Here is a 25,867-nt window from a genome sequence, read left to right as displayed (position 1 = left end):
GAGGCACTCCTGTAGGATAACACTGACGGGTGTAAAAAACCCTTCACAGGGACACTCGGTGGTAGAGAAATGTGACAAGTGTGCTTTCAACAAGTCTGAAAGCTTGCAGGAAGGAATGGTGTTATGTTCAACCCCAGAGACTCTTCTTAGACAAATAATCCCTATGCAGGAGACCCGGACAGCTATGGTCAGAGGAGCAATTGTATTTAAGTCCCTTTGTAACAGGAGTTGAAATATTTGAAAAGGCTAGGCTTTCAAGTGCCCCTCTGGAGAAGCAATTGTTAAAGACACAGCAGGCAGCCTTGCTTTCCACACGTACTATGCCACCCTCCTTTTATTTCCTGGGCCAGTGGGGATGGAAAATGCACTTAGCACAAACCACCCAAAGTGGAAACTGTGTTGGGTGAGCAACACTAACAGGCTGTGTGGTAAGCTCTGGAAACCACAAGAGAATCCACCAAGGGGAGCTCAGCTCAGACTTCCCTCACACTGAAAAGACCAACGCCATGCATGCAACGGACCTACTGTCCCTGTGCCATCAGAGCCTGGAGTTGGCCAAGCCCTTGCCTGAGTCACAGGTGAGACTCCAGACTTGGCCCTGAATAAGGCAGCTGATTTCTAAAGTACTCTAAAGGCCTCGCTGAATGGGGACCTCCCTCTGTGTCTCCCTAAAGATCTGAAGCTGACCATAAACAGTCTGACTCACAAAGCCCTTTAATTAAAATCCCAAGGGCTTTGAGCTAATTCTAGATGTGGCAGAACCCAGTGGCTTCACAGGCCCCAGTACTGGGAGCAGAATAATGAGGATAATTTTGCCCTTCCTGGTTCATGAATGATAACTCACTCAACTATAAATTAAACTCCCCGAATGGGAGAGCTGGAGGCCACCTGAGCAAGGGCCTGTGCCTGGCTTCTCCATGGAAGAGGGCCATGACTGGGAAGAACACTGTCCCAGGCCCAATGGTGCCTTGCTCAGTGGCTCTCAGTGGAAAGCAGGTTGTTGAGTCTCCAGAATGAGTCTCATACCTTATTGGAGAGAATGATCTTTTGAGTTCTCTACAGTCTCTCTCCAAGGAGCTCAGAACTCTTGTTCTTGGAACTCAGAAAATAAAAGGGTACAACTCAAATAGGACTCCCAGGGCCTTGGGAGGAAAGTACAGCAGCTTCAGGGAAAGAACAATCCCAAACACGTCTAAAAGCCAGCTCCGGGCTACGGACATGGCTCAAATGGTAGAATGCTTGCCTAGAACACATAGGGAGATCCTGGATTCAATCCCCAGAATAATACATATCTACACACATGTGTACATATAGATGCATACATATGCATACATATGTGCATATGTATACATATATAATATGCCAGCACTGTCTTTAACATGGTCTCTTCATCCCTTGTATGTTATTTATCTTTCGTATCTACATCCCAGCAAGACAAGTCCAGGTTAAGAAAAGTATAGAAGTATAGTTGGCTAAGTAGCAAATGGATTTCATTGATTTTTGCTCAGACCTTAAGCAGAATCCTTTTCTTTTTTATTCAGAGCTACCATGTCCAGGGCAGGAGCAGCATGACTGAAAAGGGCTGGAGAAAGTGATCTCCTCTCTACCGCATACTGTCTCTGCATGCCAGGCAGCAGACCCTCATCCAACCCTGGGCTGTTGGGAGCCTTGCCCTTGGACTCCTAGACCTCCCACCCAAACTTCGAGGAATACATTTCTGTCGTTCAAACCACTCCTCTATGTATTCCATTACAGCAACCTGAACTAGCGTAATGGGTAATGGCAAAATTATTTTTCTCTACTATTATTAAACATCTGTTATCTTGGACTGCAAGCCTGAATTTTGTTTTGCACTAATGGTGGCCAACATTTACTCCTATCTTTAGCAAACCTTTATCAAAAGAGATTCACGCAGAATTGATCCAGCCTTTCACTGACGCAGAGTCAAAGGTTCGTGGGATTTTCTGAGCTCACACAGCTAGTCAAAAGCAGAGGTATCCGATTTGAAATCTTGTGTTTACTCTTCTGCTGCAGCTCGCTTTATTGTTCTCTTTTTTACCAGCGGTTGTGCTGCTGGAGAGTTAGCTCAGAGTCCATAGATGCAGGAGGTCACCTTCAGTGCTGAGGAGTGGCTACAGGTGACGGGAAGGATGGCAGCTGTGACCTATCTTGGGACCAGCACGTGGCTGCATACCTGATGGCCCACAGGACAATTACGGAGCTCCAGCTGGTGTTCAGACAGAGGGGCAATGGTGGGGAGGAAGAATCTCCAAGGCCCTCACCCTGTGGACTCTCCCCACTTCCTAGGATCCTTATACCTCTGAGAACAAAGCTGGCACCTCACTGTTATTCCCCAGCAGCTCATGAGATAAAAGAAAATACGACATGAAGTGGCAATTAAGTGCAGCATGACAGTTGCCACTGCTGAAGTCCCAGGGTGGGGAAGGTGTCGGGCCCTCTTCTGTCTTCTTGGCCTCTGTCCCTCATTCCAGTCCCGGCCTCTCTCCTATCCCCCCCCCCCCATCCCACCCATTCATTTTCTTCCACTCCTGCCACACCCTGCCGCATGCTGTTCTGCACATCAGGAGCTTCGTCACTTCTGTCTGTGTTTATTGCTCTGAGCCTTCCGCCGGACACTCCCTCCCCCGCCCATCCTCATGCTGTCCCCTCTGCCTGGCAAGGGGCCATGCAGTTCAGGCACTGTCCCTCTGGGAAGCTTTCTCCAGCCAAATTCCCACCACACAGGTGGTTGGTGCCCAGCACGGGAGTGGAAGTCAGCAAGGAATAATCCACACTCTGAGTGTAGGGTTTGCCTTTTATTATATGATATGGATGGGGCAATAGTGTCCCATCTCTATTTCATGTGATTATCTATACTGTCAAGTTCTTTTATCTACATCCATATCTACATCTGTACTCCTGCTCCAGCAGTAATGACTACAGCTAAGTTCCTTCTCCATTATTTAAGAAATAGTTTATTTATTTAATGTATTATCTGTAAGTACCTATATGAAAGAGTTGCCATTTAACAAAGCAACTTATGAATACAATGTATCTTGATCAATGTCACCCATTTCAAGGTTCTCATCTATTCCTCTCTACTTCTCCATTCTGACTTCTGGTTATTTTTTATCTTTCAAATGGAACAAAAACATCATGCACACTCCATATCCCGGAAGTGTCATGAGAATAAAGTGAGACGATTAATACATGATGATTACAGATTAAAAACAAATGAGAAGCCCACATATAGAACTAGACCTAGCTTCTCCAAAGGCTGAACAAAGGGGCACTCAGAACTTTAACATTCCCACTTAGAACTGGCTGCCACAGTTCTCAGGTCTACTCAGGTTCTACTCAGCTCTGTCCTCTGTAACTGCGTCTTCTCGCGCCCTGGATCTGGGCTAGCTCTCTGATGCTGGCACAGCAGTAAGGAGGCATAATGCCAGGACTCTCAAATCCACCTTTCCTATTTATCCCATGAGTGTTTCTAATTTCAGACAAAAGGAGAATTCTCACAAGGCCCTTTTGAAATCTCAGTGAATAAACAGACATGCAAAAAGAGATTTGATATTCAGAAGAAATAGAAAATCCTTTGCCAGAAAGGATGGGCTTAAAACACCCAGCGTATTCCAGCCACCGCTATCTCCCATAGAGCTCTCTCACTCGGGCTGTTTCTGACTGCTGCTTAAATGAGGCAAGACAGGAAGATGGCCAACCTAAGTACCTGGAGCGCAGGCAGTGTGGATGGGGGATAAAAGCCTCCTTTCACAAAGGAACATTCCCAATCGTTGCACAATCTCCCTTATTAGCATTACTGCTTCATCTGTGCCATGTTGTAAAAGGCTTCTAGCCCATTGCAGGCAGAATGAATGCAATGACAGAAATTGCTGCCTGTAAAATTCAATCCACGGGCATTTGTTCAAGGCTCCTGGGTAATGATAGCTACCGTGATATATAATTCATGATTGCCTTAAAGCTTGGCCTACTTCTAACAAGAGATCAGCTAGTTTGGAGAAGTCAAAGAGGGGTAAGGAGAACACCCATTCGCTGTTTAAGAAATGCCAGATGAGATTTTGGACCACTCTTTTCCACCATAAGGGCTTCCCTTGAAGAGTATGTATATATGTATATATATATATATATATTTTTTTTTCCTCTCTCTTAAATCGAAGAGGCAACATGTCATCGAGTTTCAGTTTTATCTTTTGTAACACCGGATAAAAGATAGGCTGCATCCATCTGTTAGCACATACAGGCTACAAACTGTGAAAGCGGGCACGCCCACACACACATGCGCACACATCCTTGCAGAAAGAGGGAAAAAATCCACACTAAAAAAAAAAAAATTATCATCAGCCATCCTACCCAATGCCAACCAGATAGCAGCGCTTTTGTCCTTTTATGGGCAGATTCAGGAGGAAGCCAACCTTCCCTGCCTGCGCACAGGCTCTTCCCCTGAGCTGCCTGCCACAGGCCCAGGATGACACCGAGTTGATTGCAGGCCAGGCCCTTCCTCCCCTCACTGCCCTCTGGCCTCCTGGAGCCAGTGTGGATCCTCTCGAGGGCTGTCACCTGCAGTGTCTCTGCATCCCCGGCCGAGGGCTGAGACAATCTAGGGCCCTGAATGGGTTTGCATCCTCTGGCATGATGGCTATAGTCCTACAGCTGGTTTTCTAGGGAAAATGAGTAGGCAGGCAGCCTGGGCCTGGCCCACCCTGCTCCGGCCCATCTGGTCTTTGGTCCCTTCCTATGACATTGCCAGTTCCGGGGCCTCAGGAACTGCTTTTGCTTAACAGTTCTTGACAATGCCGAATGCAGTTGATCAGAGCAGATGCACGAGAAGAAGAGATGGGACCATAGGAGCCCAAGGAGACCAGGATGTGCCAGCTCTGAGGCTTGACAATCGCTTTGTTCAGATGGGCACATGGCACAGGTAAGAGTCTCTCGTACAGGGCTCTTCTAGTCCATTAAAGCAGATAGGATGCTCATCACAGAGTCCCCAAAAGAAGTACGCTTCATGTCATAAGCAAGTGAAGCCTGAACACGCAAGGGCTCAGAAGAGGGTGGCGGTAAGGGTGACGCATGCGTGTGACGTAGAGACCAAGGCCACTGTCCCCAGAAAGCTGATGTGGGTTTTCATGGGGGACCAGCTCCACACCACGGCCTGGTGCTTTTGAATGCTATGTCCTGTGAACTTCCCCATCTGCTCATCCCTACTTGTACTGCTGCCTCGATTTAGCTCCTTATTATGTCTGCCAGAAGACCCTTCCTGAAGCAGAGAAGCCCTGACTCCGTCATCGCCCTGTTGCTCAACATCTTCAGTGATGCTCCTCCTTTGACTAGTAAGGAAGCCCAGCCTCTCATTGCCAAAGCTCTGTTCGTCAGTTCCCTGACCCAAAGTTCTAGCTTTATTCTTTATTTCCTCTATTTCTTCTCAAGACTCTGTCCCAGGACCAGTGCTACACTTCCAAGCTTCCCAGAGTCCCACTGGCATTCTTTTGCCTCTATGTAAAATAATTTCTGATATATTCCCTCTATGTAAACTAATCTCTCTACCTCTCCCTCTTAGCTAATGAAAATCCCAGGACAAACGCACTGAGTCATGTTAGCCTCCTCCTCATTTTGGAGGGAATCCTTCTGGCATTAACTTAAACATCCCCAGTATCCTTCCATAACCCTCAGTCCTTAGTCTAGCTGGACTCTCTTCACAACACACCAGCCCCCCCTCTCCCCACTTTTTGGTAGGATGTAGGGCTTGAACTCAGGGCTTGGGTGCTGTCTCTGAGCTTCTTTTGCTCAAGGCTAGCACTCTACCACTTTGAGCCACAGCACCACTTCTAGTTTTCTGGTAGTTAATTGGAGATCAGAGTCTCACAGACTTTCCTGCCCTGGTTGGCTTCCAACAGTGATCCTCAGATCTCAGCTTCCTGAGTAGCTAGGATTACAGGTGTGAGCCACTGGCACCAAGCTAAAATCCCATTCTTGACCCAATTTGTCTACTTCCCGTAAGCAGTCACAGTGACGTTGTAAGCACCCACATGCTCCTGGGACCCTTCTTGGATCTAATCTCTCCAGTAAGCCCCTTTTCCCTTAGCCACAGGGTCCAAGTTCTCCCCTCCCTGGGGCTGCTCTGACATCACCCTCTACTTCTCTCTTTTGTTCTCTGTGCTGTTCTTCATCAGTCACACTGAATTTTCTCTCTACTAGGAACATTTCCTCCAGGTTTCCTCTCCTTTCCCCTCATCTTTAGTAGTTTTGTTTATAGGTCACCATTTGGGTAAGAACACTCCAGATGGATCTTCAAACACGTCCCTTCCAGAGCTGTCACAACTCCCTTTACTCTGCCCCACCTCTCCTACTGGCCTCCAAATACATTAGAGCACAACAAACATTACCTTATTACTTTTGCCTTAAGGCTAACCATTTATATTTTATTAGTTTTCTATACAATAGATAGCATCAATTAGTTCTTTTATCACATTCATCTTAGCTATTATGTTATTACTAACATCCCTTCCACATTTAAAAAGTTAATTAGTATTGACAGTTTCACTGGTATATTCACAATGCCTGGCATAAAGTAGAAATTCAATAAATATTTATCAGATGCATGAATGAATGGTTTTATCCCACAGTCTCTGAGGTTAAACAATGATATTCACGTAACAGTGTAAGGTACCTGTAGGCAGAAAGAGCTGGAGAAAGTAAGGCCTGAGGACATGGTCTTTTTAACATATAACAGTCTTGTTAAATCCTGTCTGAATTATTCAAAATCACCAATGAAGCATGGCTGAGCAGCTTCAGACTTGCCCAGACCAGACAAAGATTCCACAGACTTCAATGGACACCTAAGCTTTTTCTAAAGATAAAGAGTCACAGGTAAATGAAACGTGCAAACGCTGATAAATAACTATTTATCAACACCCTGTCCACAAATCTAATCATATTCCATTTTCAGACATTTCCACACAATATGACAATGACAATATCCTTCGTACCATCTATATTCTTCTACAACTGAGTAGTCTCTGAGCATGCTTTTGGGGATCACATCAGTCCTGACCATTGTCCTGTCTTTAGTGCCCATCCAAACTCATTTCTTTTTAAAAGTATCTTTTGTTGGATCAAGAAACAAATCATCAGTCGGGCACCAGTGTCTCACATCTGTAATTGTAGCTACTCAGAGGACTGAGAACTGAAGATTGAGGTTCAAAGCCAGCCCAGGCAGGAAAGTCTATGAGACTCTTATTTCTAATTAACCACCAGAAAACCGGAAGCAGCACTGTGTCTCCAAGTGGTAGAACACTTCCTTGAGCAAAAGAGCTCAGGGACAGCTCATAAGTCCTGAGTTCAAGCCCAAAGTCTGACAGGAAAGAGAGAGAGAGAGAGAGAGAGAGAGAGAGGAGAAAAAAGGAAAGAAGGAAGGAAGGAAGGGAGGGAGGAAGGAGGAAGGAAGGAAGGAAGGAAGGAAGGAAGGAAGGAAGGAAGGAAGGAAGGAAGGAAGGAAGAAAGGAAATGATTCCTTCCGAACATTTTCTCTCAGGCCTAATTTTCTAACTTGCAGTGGGATACAGCTCTCCATCAGGCTGGTCCTCACAGCAGAAAGCACATCTCCTCCCCACCCCCACCCCCAACTGCCTGGCACAGAGCCTAACTGCCAGCAGACATTCAACCAATGTTTTTGTTGAATAGAAATCAAGTTCATCTTTCTGCTGGGCCCGGAAAGGTAAAGGCACTTGTCACTTCTCAGGACTTTGCTATTGTGCCTCGACTAAGGCTAGAGAGCTGGTGTGAGGTGGGGTGGGCACCTTGCTCGCTGCAGTTTCTACCTTTCCCAAACAGGGGTTACAATGAGAATCACAGAGACTCTCCTCAAAGGTCCATCCTTATAGAGGACAAGTTGAGTCACAGAGGATTCAGCGTTTGTCACAGAGAGAAGGGGAATCATTACACCAACAGCCACCCAGCTATGTGGGAATTTGCAAGACCCTCTGAAGACTCCCATATTCTGGTTTTGGATAGTCATTCACGTCTCCTGCTACATAATCTTCCACATCCTGAGCCAGAACACATCGTGGTGTTCCGGAGGCATCTGTTAGCTGGGCTGCTAGCTTAAATACTGCTGTCCATCAAAAGCTTGCTTCCCAGATGTTTGTGAAAAGACTTGCCATTACCAAGTTCAGAGTCTGATTAGGGGCTTTCAGGCTCTGATTAAAGTCAAGAATTAACTAGGCTCCAGAAGTAACTTCCTTGGAGGCCACACATAGATAATCACATGGAAGATGATTTTAGCATCGCTGTGCATGCTTTCTTCTACCTTTGGGGAGTCTTTAATATGGAAGGGGGTCAATTATTGCTATGGGAAATAAGAAGAAAGTAGAGCAGAAAAACAAAGCAGGATGTAAATTTCCTGCACACACACACACACACACACACACACACACACACACACACACACACACAGAGCTTCCTAAAGATCAGCCAGCAGCAAATTAGGTATACCTCATCTATACAAGACACATCAAGCAAACTGATTAACATCAAGATGAAAAATGCATATATATGTACTTTTTTCTGTTTTAATTGTAGTAGAGGTCCTGGCAGCTAAGACTTGAATAATGATGGTATTTATTCATTGTGAAATCATATTTCCATTGAACTTGCAGATATAATGGGGATAACTGGAAGGCAAGTAGAATCGATCTATGAGAAACAACATTCTTTTCATTTTTGCCAGCAGTTTCATAACCACAAACAAAAATTACCAGTGACTTAGGTTTGGCATTTGTGAGCCTCTCTAGATGAATGAACTCACCTATTCTTGGCTTGTTTATTTATCCCACAAATATTTGCTAAGGCAAGCAAGGAAGTATCTTGGGCTTGTGCAAGGGTATGGAATTTAGAAGCCTTGCCTCCAGCTTAAATGTTGTTCTGAAAATGGAGCATGCTCCAATAGGCCAGAGGAAGAATCTCAGGAATCTAGAGGAGTTGGTCCATGCAAGGAACAAAGCGGCCCTGGAGCAAGCAGGCTGTGGCCCTCCTGTAAGGCAAAGGAAGCCCGGAGAAGAGTTAGAGCCTCCTCTTGGTAACCCCTCATTTCCTGAACTTCTATTATACTCATTAACGTGTTCTCTGGGCCAGTTCATTTTATGCATCCACTTGACTGGCCCAGGGATGCCCAGTTATGGGTAAAATGCTATTCTGGATGTCTCTGGGTGAGGTGAACATTTTAATCCGTAGACTGATTAGGTAGATGGCCCTCCTCCAAGTGCCTGTTGAAGATCTAAACAGAACAAAATGCACAGCAAGGGAAAATGCTCTCGCCTTGTCTATCATCTAAGAAATGAGTCTTCTCCTGAATTTAGATTTGCTTAGAACGTAGACTGGTTTTTTTTTTTTCTCTTGGTAATCAGCCCTTCAGACTCAGGCTGAAACAGGACTGTTAGCTTTTTGGGTCTTGTCAACGGCAGATCTCAAAACTCCTGAGCTTCCATAACTATGTGAATTAATTCCTTAAATCAGTAGTATCTTTCCCTTTCTCTCTCCCTCTCCCATCCCCTTTTCTGTATATGTATGTATGTATGTGTGTGTGTATCTCTACATATCTCTCATTGGTTCTAATTTTCTGAAGAACCCAGTCTAATACACACCAGATAGCAGAAGATATGTCAGTTGTTCAAGCGATGAAAGCACATCTGATATAGTCTTCCTTTTAAAAGGATGTTTTACAGTCATTAATTGTGATCATGCAAATCAGTGAATGGAATTTTGTGTCCTATCTCATACCAGTTGATACAAAGGAAAAAAAATAAATCGATACATTCAAATATTAAGTAATGAACACAGGTCTAAATTTTAAGCAGACCTGGGGCGTGTTCTGAAACCTTGTGTGCTACCTGACCACAGGCCTCTTCATCAGTTCAGTTTTCTCATTTTTTTGTACCAGAGTCTTTTGCAAGGTTGTTAAAAAATGAGACCCAGTCCAGAGCTTGGCACATAGTGTGTGCTCAGTAGGCATTCTTTTGCTTTCTCCTTGTTCAAAATCCATCTTACAGGCGCTCTAGGTAGGGTCTAGGCTCCACCTGGCCCATTACCTCTCTTGGGCACATGTGATCCTCCCCTGTGGCTCTCTGAATTAGGAAAGCACACACTCTCTCTCCAAGGCTTAAAGCCAGCTCAGGCAGACAAATCCCCAATTAAGTAACAAAAATCCAGTAGTGGATGTATGGCTCAAGTGGTAGAGGGCCAGCCTTGAGTGAAAAACCCAAATGAGAGCATGAGGTCCTGAATTCAAGCCCCAATACGCAATAAAGAGGAGAAAAGGTTCTGTAATTGCAGTTACAGCATAAACAGGAGAAGACGCTTTGCTTTTTCAGGCTCGCATTGCAGTTCACACTGATCCTTTAGGACATTATCGAATCAAGGTCGTAGAGGGAAATGATGGCACGTCTTGTGTAAAAGGTGCCTCCCACTGCCGAGGTACTCTGGGAAGTCAGGCACTTGTCAGCATTGTCAGCCTCCCCTGGAATCCCATGAACCGCTCTGAGCCATGACTCCATGCACATTTCCTAAGCCGTACTTTATTACTTCACACACATAGACCCCCCATATTCTGCCCATCTCAGTCCATCATGGGAGACACAATCCAGAGGCCTAGGACACAGGCAAACAAAGTCCCCATGAATATTTCTTATGCTTCAAATAAGCACTGCTGTGGGGAAACTCCCGCCCATGCCATCCCCCACAGACGGGAGACTCAAGAAGGAACTCACTTTAAGTCTTGCTCAATCAGGAATCCTATTCAGTGTCCCTGTCTACCCAAGCTCCAAATGCTTTCCATAGATCATGAAATCCTCACAACATTGCTAAGGGGAAGTGTTATTATTGCTATCCCTACTCCATAGAAGTGAACAATGCTATCTATGAAGGCAGATCCGATAACTTTCTCAAAGCCATACAGCTCATGAGTAGAGGGGCCATGGTCCACATGGTCTTATCTGCCCGGGAGAAACGCCACTGAGGAGAGAGACCACTGCAAGGCCTTTGTTCCTAACCTCAAGTCTTGCTTCATTGGTGTTCTTTCCTCTAAATTGTAAAGGCCACTATTGCTCTCCAGGATGACAGGGTAGGCACAGTCAGAATGAAGAAAAAGATATCCACAACATTCAGTGTTTTGGTTAGCCTCAAAGACACAACAATGATTAGGAAAACCACAGTGCGATTACTGTCCCTGCTGAGGATGCGGCGCTCAGCAACAATGGCTGGGACCTTGACTGGCGTTTATAGCAGGAGGATTCTTTGATATGATGGCATAACGTCCATCCTAGTGGGGGAAAAGGGTTCTAGGGGTGTAATTATACTTTAATTAAAAAAAAACACTATAAGCATGCATCTCTCTAGGACGTAGTTGAAATAATGCTTATCTGCAATAGACTATGGAGACTCTAAATATACAGTCATTTCTCAATACCTCACTTTTCCTCTGGACATCTAAGTCAAAAGATTCTCACATCCATTCTGTAAGAAAGTGTGATGCTTCCATATATACCTTCTACACTTGCACACATTTTCTCTATTACTTTAAATCATCTGTAGATTGCCTAAAGTACCTACAACCATGTAAATATTATGCAAATAGTTGTTAAACTGTATGGCTTAGGGAACAATGACAAAGAAACTGTCAGCACGTGTTCAGTACAGATATAATTGACATACACACATCGGCAACAAGGCAACACGTCTTTCAAATATTTTCCATGTGCAGTTGTTCAGGACTGTAGGTAGGCAAGCCATGGTATGGAGGACCAAATGTATTTGACTTTGTTAGATTTCCAGAATATCAAAGCAGCCACAAAACCCCAAAGTCATTTATTTATTCAGAGCAGCAGCGTATATCCCCAGAGAGAATGCGAGGTTTCCTCTAAGATCTGGGGATACGACACACCATTTCTTCCATCGTGGCATTGCTATATATTAATGTGATATTCCCACGAAAATATCAGCACCAGGGATTTCTCATTTCCTCATAGGATATTATTTCAGTAAGACCATAATGTTCATATGGTGTATAATAGGTTTCCAGGTTGGAGGTGAGTGTACAGTATTTTCTCCACTCTTAAAAGTTCCAAGGCCTTGCTGGTTTCCAGGTGACTTGCATGTGTCAAGGCCTCTCCCCTGGGCGAGGGACAGACTGAAGGGAGACGTGGACATCCGCCCAGTCCCACAAGTGGAATGTGAGTGGAATAAAGAGCCACATCCCAGCAGGACCGGCAATAGCCATCTCATGTTTCTGTCACCTTGCTCACTCTCCTCTCACTGTCTTGACTGTCATGAGCATGACACATTCTCAAAATAAATAAATAAAACAGCCGGTTTTCCAGCTCAGGACCCAGAGGAGAAAGAAATGTGGGGCAGGACCACAGACATTTACCTGTAGTCATGACATGTGGCATAAGACGTGTCTGCGCTTATGAAAAACTGAGATTGAGGGGCTATTTCTTACTGCAGCAAAACTAATGCAAGATGTCTTCTCCTATTAGATCATTTCACACTCACACATATCATACTGGATATATATAACGGAATCACATTCATTTTCTAGGTGAGATAACTAAGACCTAACAGTAGATAAGCAATGGCTCAGAATCCAACTGTAAAAAGACAAAGCAAAGGAACAAAATAATATACTTTAGTTGTTGCTGAGTGCAATATAAAACAAGACCGCCCCATCAAAATGAAAAAAAAAATTCTCTTCTGCAAAGTGTGAACTTGCTAAAAATACCAACAAATCATAAAGCTGTCATTGGTCTCTGGGTCAATGCCTCATTATCAAAGATGATGGCACAAAAGAACAAGGTGTGTAATGAACCAAACCCGCAGCCCAAGGCCAGAGCTGCTAATCTCTTCAATTTAACAGACTAAAGCCTCCGCTCTACCCCCAAGGCTGAGCAGGTCCCTGTAGTCACACTGAAAAGTGACTTTCCTCTTCGAGTGTGACTGTTCCTTTCTGGACAAGGGAAGGTTCCCTAAGCTCAAGAGAGAAGCTCTCTAGCTGTCCATGACATGTGTTCCCGGCATTCCAATTACAAGCCTGGAACAACCACAGGGAAGGACAACAGTCAGAGCATTGGAAGTTTTTCACTAGGTCATAAACACAAAGAACCCCTGACCTTAATTCCTTATCCAGAAGCAGTTGTTCCGGTCAGAAACTTGCAGGCTCTGACTTCAATGACTAAGGCAGTTTTCCTGCTCCTATTTTTTTCCTATTGAAGTCCATTTCTCCTCCTTTTCTTTGCTTTGTTCTCCTTTCTCTTTTACTAACACTTGGAAAGGGAAAGACAAGGAAAAGACCAAACTACCTAACAAGGGCAAGTGAGTCACCTTGATCATGAATTCAGACATTTGAAGCTGGCTCACCATCCTGCCTGCTGGCAGATATGGAAGGTATTCTACAGCAGCTCAGCTGCTAACCAGCAAGCTTGGTTCTCAAGAGCTATTTCGGGGGAGGGGGGAGTGGTCTGGGAACACTAGCACCCTGAACGTGGCTTCTCATGATAATTCACACCATGGCTGACCCAAACAGGGCTGACTTCTGACACTTCCCCGCTCTGCACCCAACCCTTTTGTCCACAGACAGTTTCTACATAGCACCAAGCCTCCTCAGAGGTTGAGCAACCATCTTGACTGTTCCTTCATTACTGTAAGAGCAGCGAAATAAAACAATCGATAAACTGGTAATAAGACAAATATACATAAATATTATGATGTTAAAGCATTGCACTGAATTACAGAAACAAATGACTAAGATAAACCAATCATTCTGAAGGATGGAAGAAGGCACAAAGACATATCTAGGGACATACTATCAGGAACAAAGCTGATACAAATTTAGCTGTAAACAAACATAGAGTTTACCCTAAACCTTACCACTTGCCATTGGGTGAACAAAGTCTCTCCTGGCCCTGTTGTTCATACCTTGAAATTCGTACAGATCTTCTAACTCATATCAAAATATCCCTGAATGGGAGGCCAAGGGGCAGGATGAAGAGGGGAATGCTTGGGTTAGATCATTGGCCAACACAGAATTAACTCTCGACTCTTATAATATGTGGTATCAGACGTGTTTGTTATTGGTTGGTGACCCCATTTTAAAAAAACTTACAGCATGCATTTGAACCCTGAAGAATAAATTAATCTTACTGCAAATGCTTTTGATCTACAAGAATGTAGGTCCCCCTAGGATAGGACTGGACCCACCCACCCTGGCTCTCAGCAAGGCTTGTGTACTCTGCAACTTTCACAAACTGTTGGACCAGGCACAGGTAGCCTATAATCCGAGCTATTCAGGAGGCTGAGATATGATGACCACAGTTTGCAGCCAGTCTGGACATAAAAGCCCATGAAATTCGTGTCACTAATCAACCAGCAAAAAAAGCCAAAAGCAAAAGAAAGCCAATGGAAAGCACAAGACCCTAAGTTCAAGTCCATGTACTAGCTAAACAAACAAACAAGCAAAAAGCCCAAAAGCAAAAAAAAAAAAAAAAAAAAAGAGTTGGGAAACTAAAAAAGAAAGCATAAAAACAAAGATAGTAGAAAATTTGCCTTAAAAATTATTTTCAACAAGATTTACTACCTAACCCACCAAATAAAAAAAAATTTACTCTCTTCCCCAATCTCACGAACAATCACTCCTTGATCTTGCAATGGTGACACACACACACACACACACACACACACACACACACACACACACACACACACACACACCCATGGTTGAGAACCCAAGTTCATCACTCATGCAAATACTCTTAATAGTCTCCTTCAAATCTCAGAGTGTCCTTAAGCTCGTTCGCATTAATCCCAGCCCTTCAAAAGTTGTGAGTACACATTGTTAGGCACTTTCTTTTGTCCCAAGGATACAGGCTGAGCCTGACAGGGACAGGAAGAAGGGAGTGGGAAGTCTGCAGAGGGGAGGTGCCAACCCTGGTGGTCACCAGAGGCTAGTGCTCTCCTTAGCGCTCCTCTCTCTTGTTCTCCAGCCCTGTCTGCACTGCCCAGTATTATTCCTTGCCCAAGAAGAAACACAGTGTCTCAAAGATCGGTGTTCTGCTCTGTGAGGGGAAGGGCCCCACTGGGAAGAAGGCTATTTGCTTTCAGCCAAGGTCTCGAAAGACAAAGGCTTTCAGGTCTTGTGGGAGCCCCCCCGCTCCCCACCCTCTGAGTCAGCAGTCTTGTGAGTGGAAAGTCCTGGCAGAAATCCTACCACACTTCAGGGTTTCTTAGGAGCCTTCTTGTTCCAGCTGTGGTCATTCTTAATAAACACCAGTCCCCTGCAGGGATCCTGCCTGCTGCTAATCCCTGAGGGTTCTAGAGAAACCCTCTTCCTCTTTCTAAGGTCTGTAATTAACACTCTCCTCTCCTAGACATGCACGCACTTCCAGATTTTTCTGGCCCTTCACCTTTCCATAACATTCCTACTTGCCTGATGTTGCCCAACAGAGAACTTGCAAAGTGAGACGTAGAGCCACTATTCTTTCAAAACCCCCATGTTTCAAATCATCTTTAGGACTCTTAGCTTTACAAACAACAACCACAAAATAAATACAAATGCTGGTGGGGAACACCTGTAATTCTAGATACTTAGAGGGCTGGGATCTGAGGGTCTTGGTTCAAAACAAAGCTGGGCAGGAAAGTACTGGGACTCTCTTATCTCTGATTAATCACCAAAAAGCTAGAAGCAGAGCTGTGTCCCATGTGGTAGAGCTCCAGCCTTGAGTGAAAATTCTAAAGGAACCTAGTTCAGGCAGTACCAGCACACACACACACACACACACACACACACACACACACACACAGAGAGAGAGAGAGAGAGAGAGAGAGAGAGAGAGAGAGAGAGAGAGAGAGAGAGAGAAAAGAAAAAATAACAGAATCCAGGAGGGGAGGAGAGGGAAAGGGAGAGAAGAAGGCCTGACTCATTAAGAACACTGGAGAGGAGAACCAGGAGGGAAAATCAAGGGAGAGGAAGGCAAGGGAGGGAAGAGGAAGCAAGCATGCAGAGGTGTTCAGGAAAGTTGTGCTCTTTCTCTGTCCTAGGCATTGAACTCTGCACTGAGGGTATAGCCCAGGTTTGCCCTCTGGGAGCACATGGAATTGTTCAACAAAGGAGTGAACCTAGGAGAATAAACATGAAGTCAGTGATATTGGTCAAGGGAGCCGAGAGGTGCAGAGATCACAGGCTTGCTGATGACAGCTTGCTGACCTAATTGTGGGCCACTTGTTCACTTGGCTATGGCTTCCAGCCTCCTTGCCATTGCTTCGGGGCACACTAAGCTCTTGATTTAGCATTTTCCTGTTTATCCTCATGGGTCATTCTCCCACTTTCATTAGGTCTTCTGGTAAGGCCTTTACTGGACCATTCTGCTTGAAATACCAATTTGTTGTCTTTCAGTCCTCCTTTACTGTACATAGAGCTCAGCTTCATTTTACTTGTTTGTATATTCCTGTCTACTTTTTCCTAACAGAATCTAAGCTCCCTGAGGCCAGGGAGTTTTGTCTCTGTTTCACTGTTGGATTCTTAGAAACCAACCTAGAATAGTTCTTGACTCATTGTGAGTACTCAATAAATGTCCATTGGCTCAGTAGATGGATGATGGATAGGTGGATGTGAATGGATGATGGATAGGTGATGGATGGATGGATGGATGTAAATGGATGATGGATGGGTGGATGGATGGATGTGGATGGATGATGGATGGGTAATGGATGGGTGGATGGATGGATGGATGTGGATGGGTGATGGATGGATGGATGGATGGATATGGATGGATGATGGATGGATGGATGGATGTAGATGGATGATGGATGGGTAGACGGATGGATGGATGGATGGATATGGATGGGTGATGGATGGGTGGATGGATGTGGATGGATAGATGAATGAATTTGGTAATCAGTTGGGGAAGGCTTATAGGAGAATGTCCATAAGAAGTGGCTGTGAAAGGATTTATAAGAGAAGAATGTTTAGGAAAGCAAATGCAGCTCAGATGTGATTTTAGGTAAGTTACATGATCATTTTCTCTTCTATAAGATGGAGCCAACACCCAATATGCTCAAGTCTATGATGAGTCATGAAACAAACAAACTAACAAACAAAGGAGTATGGGTCAGTAGAAATAAACCAAACATGGTGCAGGCTGATGCAATGTGGGAAAAGCCAAGAGGAAGTGTGTCTTTCTCTACAACCACGGGCTTGAGGTTTGACCACAAACAGACACTGGGGAAGACCGACACTGTGAGGGTAGAAGCTGGTGGGTTGGCAGGACTCAAGCGCAAGCTCAGACTTCAACAAGGGATCTGTAGTTTGGGGCCAACACGCAATCTCAAGCACCCCAGGGATCTCTGCTCTGTGAATTGCTGGTTCACAAAGCAAACCACAGTGTGCCCTGTGCTATCTGCCTTCAAGTAAATAACTGCATGGCTCTTCCTCTCAGTTTCACTCTCTACATAATGAAAACCACAATGTCCTCTTCCATTAGATGACACGTGTGAAAGTTTCCAGAACAGTGTCTGGCATCTTGGAAGCCAATGACAAAGGTTTGTTAGAAAGAAATACAAGATGATATATGCACAAAGTTTACATTGTGGTAGAGAGAGCCAATCACCTCCATTCTGGAAAAAGACAAAGAAATCACACTATGATTCTATTTGCTGAGAGGCTTAAGAGGCTCAAGAAAAGGCAGGAGAAAAGATTACATTTTCATTTAAAGAAACTGTGGCCCACAAGTGTGTGAGCTATGTATTATGAGAAGACAGAAAACTTTCAGAGCTCTATTTCACCCAAATTCTGGTGCTGACTTCTTGTGCTGTGTCTTTAATCAAGTTGTAAAAAAAGTGTTTTTAACACTAGTGTCTTGATCGTCAGAAGAAGAATAAAATTCCCTGCCTTGGAAGGTAAGAACTATTAACTAAAAGAAATGAATAGGTGCAAAAGTAACAAAATTCATTTTTATTAATATAATTGAAAGTGTTTTGAAAAAAAATTAAGGGCCACATTGGGTCTTGGTAAATCATTAGTTAGGAAAACAAATAACTTACATGGATTATACCACAACATAGCAAGCACAATGCATCGATCTTCGTTTGTATGTGCTACGCCTGAGACTGAAGTTTACCGGGTAAATGTAGGCAGCTCTCTGCCTTCCTGGCAGGTTACTGAGTGTCCAGTGTGACAGGTAAGGAGGGAGGCGCTGTGGCTCACAGGTGGCTTCAAGGAGGGGCTGTGCAGGTAACGATGCCATCGCACCTGCGGGCTCTCCCATACCCATCCTCGGTTATTCCGAGGAAACCCCAGCTTCTTCTCATGGAGCAGAGAGCTCTTGGCAGTACTAACCAAGCAGGCCAGAGATAAGGCTGCCCACCCTACTGCAAGAACACCTGTGGGGCTGACAAGTGAGTCCAGACCTACCCCCTGACCCAGCCTCGGCCAGCACCCCCTACCAACTTGCTAGAGATGGAGGAACTGAGGTTCACAGACAGGGAAGTAGGCTTCACCAGGGCTAGGCAGGGGAAGAAGCTGAGATGCCGGCTCGGAGCCCAAGGGACTCCCCAGACTGTGCCCTCCCTGCCCCCAGCCTCCCCATTGTTGCTAGCTCAGGAAGCAGAAATGTGCATGACGGTGAAGTCTCATGCTCAGATGATTTGAGTTTTGAAAGCCGTGTCTACAATTCAATTTTATAGGGTTTCGTGTTTCGGAAGGAGAAGGATTAGAAATTTCACCCGAAGAAAATAATTGAGGTGCTTCCAGCCAGCCAGCACTGCCCTTCTCCATGGTTGCTGGACGCCGAAGGACAACGGCCCGAGCCTCGCCAGGGAGAGGCTAATTCCACTCGTGAGCTCTACAAAGGCCAGGGCCGATCTGAGCTAGGTTCAGAGTGTGCAGGGCACAGCCCTCTGCCTGAGCAGCACCCCCCTAGATGTGCAAGGGAGCCCAAACACATACACGCCAGGCACATGCATGTGCAACACACATTCACACCAGCCTCGTGCCCCAGGCACATTCACACATACACATGCACAGCTCAAATTCACAAGAACAACCCTGGTATGCTTACCCACTCACTCACACAACTGGCATCCTCCCACCACACACGCTGACGCTCCAAGAGAGCACATCCACAGACTTCCAAGCACTCACAATCCATACTGCCCCACCCACCCAGTAGGCACGCTCACGCATGTATCATGCACACACATCCATCCACATACCACGCATACACCCCCCCCACACACACATACACACGTGCACACAGGCCTGGGCCTCTGTAATAGGAAGCTGGGTCTGCATCCCACACGTATCCTCATGGAGATGTCTCCCAAAGCAAGTCGGTCACATGGACAGCCCTCAAAGGACTCCAATGGTCTGCACAGTCTCAGACTGTCCACTGTGGAAACCACCCTCCCTGGTCAGGTCCGGGCTCTGGCCACAGTTACTGTTAGCAGAGGTTGTCCTCAAATGAGCAAGGTGAGCCCTCCGAGAGAGGTAGGCTTGACAAACTCACCAGGTTCTAGAAGCTTAAACTTTCACCAGGGCCAAGCTTAATATTATGATACATTAAGCATGACCTCCAGAAACAACGGGATGGAAAAATGGGAGATGATAAAAAGAGAGACAAATAGGGGGAATGGAGTTGATCAGCCATTAATTCCCAATCGCTTTAGACGTAATTGTGAACCCTCCATTTCCTTGGGCTTGCCCGAGACCTTGGCTCTCCATCAGGGAGCTGCCATACTCCTCTTTGCTACCCTCAGTAGTGCTTAGCCACAGCCTTCCGGGTAACTGCAGAGTATAGGGCAACCAACAGCAGAGGCTACCCGCTGACCATCAGGGCTACGGTCATCTGCCTGTCAGGTCCTGAGCCCTTGCTCATCTCAGCCCTACGAATGACACACCAGCCACACAGAAGCAGTGAGGGAGGAGCCCTGGGGAGACCAAGGCCAGCATAGGAAGCCTTGTTGCCTCACTCCAGGTCAGCCTGGGGCTGGATAGAAGCAGGCAACAGGTAGCCAGATGCTTCCCATTCCAGCTCTGCTCCTGTCCTCTGGGGCCCTGGCTTCCGCTCCTGGACTCTCAGCGGAGGAAAGGAGGAGATCATTTGCTTAAATTCAGTTCCGAGGAGCAAGAGAAGAAGAGTGGCAAGTCCGCAATCACTGAACGAGTTAAGAGCAGAGAAATAACCAGGGAAGATCTTCTCACGCTCCCCTGAGAGCTTTCCACTTCCTCCTGTTCACTCTGGCTCTGGTTCCTCCTCACAAGGCTAAAGCGATGAGTCAGCCCGAAAAAGTCCCTTTTACCTTCCCCCAAGGCCAATGGTAAAACTTTGATTATAAGACACACGCTGTCAAAAAGAAAAAAAAAATCCCAGCTTATTTTTGCTTCTAAGGAATTTTTGTAAAAATTACTGTGTCTCAATGACAATTTCCCCCCCTGGGGTTTGAATTCCTGTCGAGCTGTGGATTAACATTTGCACAGGTAGGCAGTGACTCTACCACCTGCAGTGTGCACCCAACCCTTTTTTGTTTATTTTTTTTTTAAATTAGTATCTTGCCTTTAGCTCAAGGCTGGACTGCACCATGATCCCTCTCTTTATGGTTCCTGCACAGGTGGGATGTCAGGTGTGCATTTTCATCCGGCTTTTTATTGGTTGGATGGGGTTTTGTGAACTTTTTGCCTGGGCTAACCTCAAACTGAGATTCTCCTCACCTCAGCCTCCTAAGTCGTTAGGATTACAGGCCTGAGCTACCTGCTACTATGTTCCAATACATTTTTTGAAACCAGTTAACAATATGTTGTTATTTTGCTTTTGTGCCAAGATTGGCCATTTAATCTACTTCCTATTTTTTGTATAATTAACAAAATGTAAAAGTTGGCCATGAATGCTTTTGACTAGTATAGATGAACCACGTTGCCACAACCAATCATGATCCAAGGTGGGATACTCACCCTTTGTCTTCCCAATCTTCAGGACATAATGGCTACCCTGAAGTATTTTTAACACACTAGTCCACATATCCTTCTTTGAAATTCTTTGCCCAGATATGTTCTGAATTCTTTATACTTTAGAGAGGCAACTGAATAGACAGCCACATATTATATCAACTCCCAGGAAGGTCTGAGGCTCTTCTCGTCCAGCTGAAAAACCTCATTCATCCCTCAGTGGGGTTCTTCTATAGGATTGGGACAGATTTTGCTTCTTAATAAGCAATTGCAGTGCTTGGGGGGGCAGCGTTGGACTTTACAATAAGAGAATGCATATATGTGAGAAAATGACTTATGATCCTACTTATTATTTGTGAAGGTATTCAAGGATAAGATTTGAAATCTAAGGATTCCAGGGAGGGGAATAAAACCCACATGAATAAAAAATAATGAAAAGAAGAACATGTACAAAATAATATAACACAGTAGATACAACGCCTGAATTTTCCAATTATCATTGTCACAATCTAATAAATTTTATAGCTAAGTTAATTTGGGGTGTGATATAAAATAGAGACTCATAAGCTGGTGACAGGAGCCCAGAAGAGTCTTTCATGGCTCTATCTGAAGGGATCTAGAAATGGATTGCAAGAGGAAGGAGAATTACTATGCCATTTTCCATCCAGAACCATAAATAAAGAGGAACCTAAAGGGGATATCCAAAACTTTCCAAGCAAAATTTTTTCAAACTTCAGACAAAAAGGGAGGGAGGGGAACTGATAAATATTTAATTCATTATTTTCTCACAATATCCCTGAGACACAAACATTATGAACCTCAGTTTACAAGTGGGGAAAACTGGAAGAGCCAAGATTTCAATCCAAGTCTATTTGCCTCAAAAAAAAAATCTCAAGAACTAACAGGCATACATGTTATTTCTGTGGATTTCAGAATTGTAAGAACTGAAGTCCTGTCCCAGCCTTGGAAAAACCATTAGCCTCCCCCTCCCCTCTCTCTTCCTCTTTAAGTCTCCCTCTTCTCCTATACATCCATCTAATCTCCCTAACTTTCTGTAGAAAAGTTACACAGAGACAGTCTTTCATCTGACTCTGTCATTTGAGAAGCTGAGAGCATAGTTCTCTTGCGCTCCTATGATCACCAGCCACACAGGAAAGAGCCTGAAAAGGAAGTTATAGATCACCTGATCAGCAAGGCCATATCCCAGAGTTCCCCAGGCTCAGCTTATTACTAGTGGATAGCATCTTTTGACAGGACACACTGAAGGATGTCAGCCACTCACAGGAAATCACTTACAGTACAAGGTGCATTTTCATATTATTTACTTCAATTTTAAGGTGTGGAGGTACCTGTGACTAGCATGAAATTCCTAGCTTTTCGAGGTGAGTATTTAGTATTTTAGTAAGACACATGCTTACAAACTTCATGCTTCCCACATACACATGGTTCTATTTTTTTTCAGTGTGGCTGGTAGCAACCATGAGATGTGAAAGCACACACACAATGTTACAGGACATACTAGTGATGCTGCCTTCCTGGCAAAGCATTACACGAGTTCCTTCAGAGCTTTAGACTTCTGTTTCCCCACCTATACAATGGGGCTAATGCCTGTTCAGATGCTCCTCAGAAGATTGCTGAAAGTGGTTATTACCTCCTTGTTGTAAACCTGATGACAAGACCCTACATTGCTCCATCTATGCAAGCTTCCCTGCCCACATTTTACCAAAGGAAACATAAGACTCAAAAAGATGAGACAGCAGGGCATCGGTGGCTCCCACCTGTAATCCTAGCTTCTCAGGTAGCTGAGATCTGAGGACTGAGGTTCAAAGCCTTCTTAGGGAGAAGACTTATGAGACTTATCTCCAGTTAACCACAAAAAGTGGAGTCAGAACTCAACTTATGCTTGAGAAATAAAGCCAAGCAACAGCACAGGGTTTGAGAGAACTTGAAGGGAGCAGGGTAGGCATGCTGTTCATTACTTCTAGGGTAGCTGGATTGTTACTTCTCAAGATCAGAAAGTATGCATGTTCATTTTTGAAAATCATCAAACCAAAAATAGAACATTAAGCTCAAATCAATGGAAGAGCACAGTGCGGTCAGAAAAAGGCATCTGTGAAGGCCAGCTCTTTCCCCCATTCACGTTAGTGATAGTTCTGAAACATGGTTGTAGTTTGGGGCCTGTGTTCCACTCCTGCATTGTTTTCTTTATTCTTTCTGTTGTCAATAACCTTAACTTCCAATAAGTATTGGAATGCTTACTCAAAATTAGTTCCCCTTCTGGAAGGGAGAGCAAGATTTCTCTTGTCTTTGGGAGCATTCTGTGAATCCACACATGGCGCTCTCTAGCTCCAGCTCTATCGACAAGCTTGTTTGAGAAACCAGGTTTCTCTTGCCCTGTGCTCCTCAAAATGAGTCCAAGAACTTATTAGAATCATCCAGCTTGACAGGGAAAAGCCCTTTGAAGTAATCACAGCCAACCTTTCTTCTTTATCAACATTCAACTAAAAGCCTTCCCCAGGATATACGGTATGGAGCTGAGCATGAAGCCCAGGAGCTCAGCCTTTCTGGGCCTGTGCTTTTCTGTTTCGTGATTCCTCCCTGTGCACCATGCTGGGAGGAATTCAGGTGGCTCACAGATGATGTCCATGTGGGAAGAATGAGCTGTTATAATATTCCAACAATGGCATTTTCCTCGTTCTCCTGCTTCCTGTGCTTTGTTTGTGTCACTGGGGCAAGTACACCCTCCTTTTCTTCCCTGGGGGAGTGAGGGCTACCCCGAGGGCAGGTACAAGGCCACACTGACCACACCCTTATACTCTCACACCTTGAGTGCATGCAGCAGGGATCAAGAACCACACGTGTGACATGAATGGTTCCGCTTTTATGCTCCATCTCTCATAAAACTGCAATTAAATTCTTTGGGGCACTCCATTTCCCAGTTTCATTTAAAAAATCTAATTATCTATGCCACACAGAATTTTTTTTTATTAGAAAGTGAAGTCATTAAATAAGCAGATACCAGTCTCAGGCCCTGAGATAATTGCAAATAGCAGAACATCTGTCCACAGTTTTCAGCTGGACCTGGTAAAGAGACTGTTAGAAGTGGATTGATTGGAGCAATAAGATCCTCAAAATAAGGATATTGAGCTTCTGTACTACCCAAGGACAGCAAGGAAGGAAAATTATATAATTGTTTTTCAAAACTTCTATTTACCTAGATGGGAGATATAGTGACAGACTGCACCCATCTCACCCTGGTATTTGAAGAGCCAACCATCCATGTGTCTAACCTCACTGGGTCCCTTGTCTCTACAGCCCAGGAAAGCACCTGCTATGCTTTCTATTCATACGTTCAATTATAAAACCCTGACCTGTCCAAAGGCTCAGGGTGATTCAATGACAAACCAATAATTCATTCCTGTGCTAAGGAGACTACTTCTAGTGTCATCAAGTGTTTTCTCTGAACTCAGACATGTCAAACTCCTCTCCCACTCATGCCTTACAAAAATAAATCCTCAGCCAGCTGCAGAAAGCCTCGTTAATGTGGTGCTGAGAGCAAACCCCTAATAAAGTCTCTAAATATTTACTATGCGTCTGAGTTACAGCACTGACCAGTTCCACCCCTATTAAAATCCGCCTGCATTCTCCAAACACAATTATTTTAGGTCAGTGACACGCCAGCCAAGGAAATGACAAGACTGTGCACTACGGGAAAAAGCAAGCAGGACTCAGTTTTATATTCAGGTCCTGCCATTTATCAGCTGCTAGATACTGTGCAAGTAAATGTACCTTTTTTCCCCCCCACTTTCTTAGCTGTAAAAAGGGGACAATAATAACATCACCAACTTGCATTAACAATTAAGGAAAATGTGTATGTCTATCTACATATACCAAGTGAAAACAAACACATAAAAACATTCAGGCACCAATGGCACGTGTCTCTATCCCTCACTAATCAGGAGGCTGAGATTTGAATGTCCTGGTTCAAAGTCAGCCCGGGCAGGGAAATCTATGAAACTCTTATCTCCAATGAACCAACCACAAAAGATGAAAGTAGAGCTATGGCTCAGGTGGTAGATTGCTAGCCTTCAGTTTAAAAGCTAAAAGAGAGTGCCCAAGCCCTAATGCTGGCACAAAAACGTCAATAATAAAATCAACAATAAATAAGTAAAACAAGAAGGAGCTAAATATACACAGAAGTGGTGGGGGGAACATGGAGCATTCATTTTAAAGTTGTCACAAATACAACATGGTCCTGAAATTGTGAGTTTGGCTGCCATTTCTAGTTGGTTCTCCTCTGAGCAAACAAGGATGGTGGAGCTTGGAGCACTGTCATGGTAGTGTTGTACACAGCTTATCTGGAGAAAGATAACTGGAAGATTAACTCACAGTGCCAGGATCCTGAGCACGAGCAATTTTTAACCTGCTCAAAAAGTAAATGGATCTCCAAAGACCAGAACCCACTAACAGGTTGTCTACCACAATCCCTCTAAGAGGACTCAGAGGCCCAGTAATGGGAAAGTCTTTTTTTCTTTTCTAATCAATATAACTAAATAACAGCAAGTCTACCGTGAAGTAGGCATCATGCCAACCCCTATAAATACAGAAGATCATTTAATTCTTAGAAGGAAGTATAATTACTGCAATTTTACAGATAGAAGAATTGCAACTAGAAAGGTTAGCTATGACTTCAGGATCCCACAGTGGGGACACAGCAGTAGTAGAGTTTGAACTCAGATTGGACTCGAAAGCCCTCTTTCTTTCCATTTGCCAGAATGCCTTTCCGGAGCAATTCATGCCGCTGCGGAGGAAGCGGCACTTCAACCCAAATGAAGTGGGAGCCCAGGGGTTCCGATGAGTGGGTGAGTCAAC

General features: G+C 44.6%; 1 long non-coding RNA gene across 1 annotated transcript; it reads right to left on the bottom strand.

Moving 5' to 3' along the window:
• Window positions 1-1,811: 1,811 nt before the first annotated feature.
• On the bottom strand, window positions 1,812-24,958 carry LOC125356721. The gene is made up of 3 exons (XR_007211954.1): window positions 23,861-24,958; window positions 9,439-9,442; window positions 1,812-1,822 (listed from the first exon to the last, which is right to left on the bottom strand). It is a non-coding gene; the product is annotated as an uncharacterized LOC125356721 (long non-coding RNA).
• Between the last annotated feature and the right edge of the window lie 909 nt (window positions 24,959-25,867).

Source organism: Perognathus longimembris, chromosome 8 (genome assembly GCF_023159225.1).
Source record: "Perognathus longimembris pacificus isolate PPM17 chromosome 8, ASM2315922v1, whole genome shotgun sequence".
NCBI lineage: Eukaryota > Metazoa > Chordata > Mammalia > Rodentia > Heteromyidae > Perognathus > Perognathus longimembris.
The sequence above is the reverse complement of the archived record's forward strand: the minus strand, read 5'-3'. Positions and strand labels throughout refer to the sequence as shown.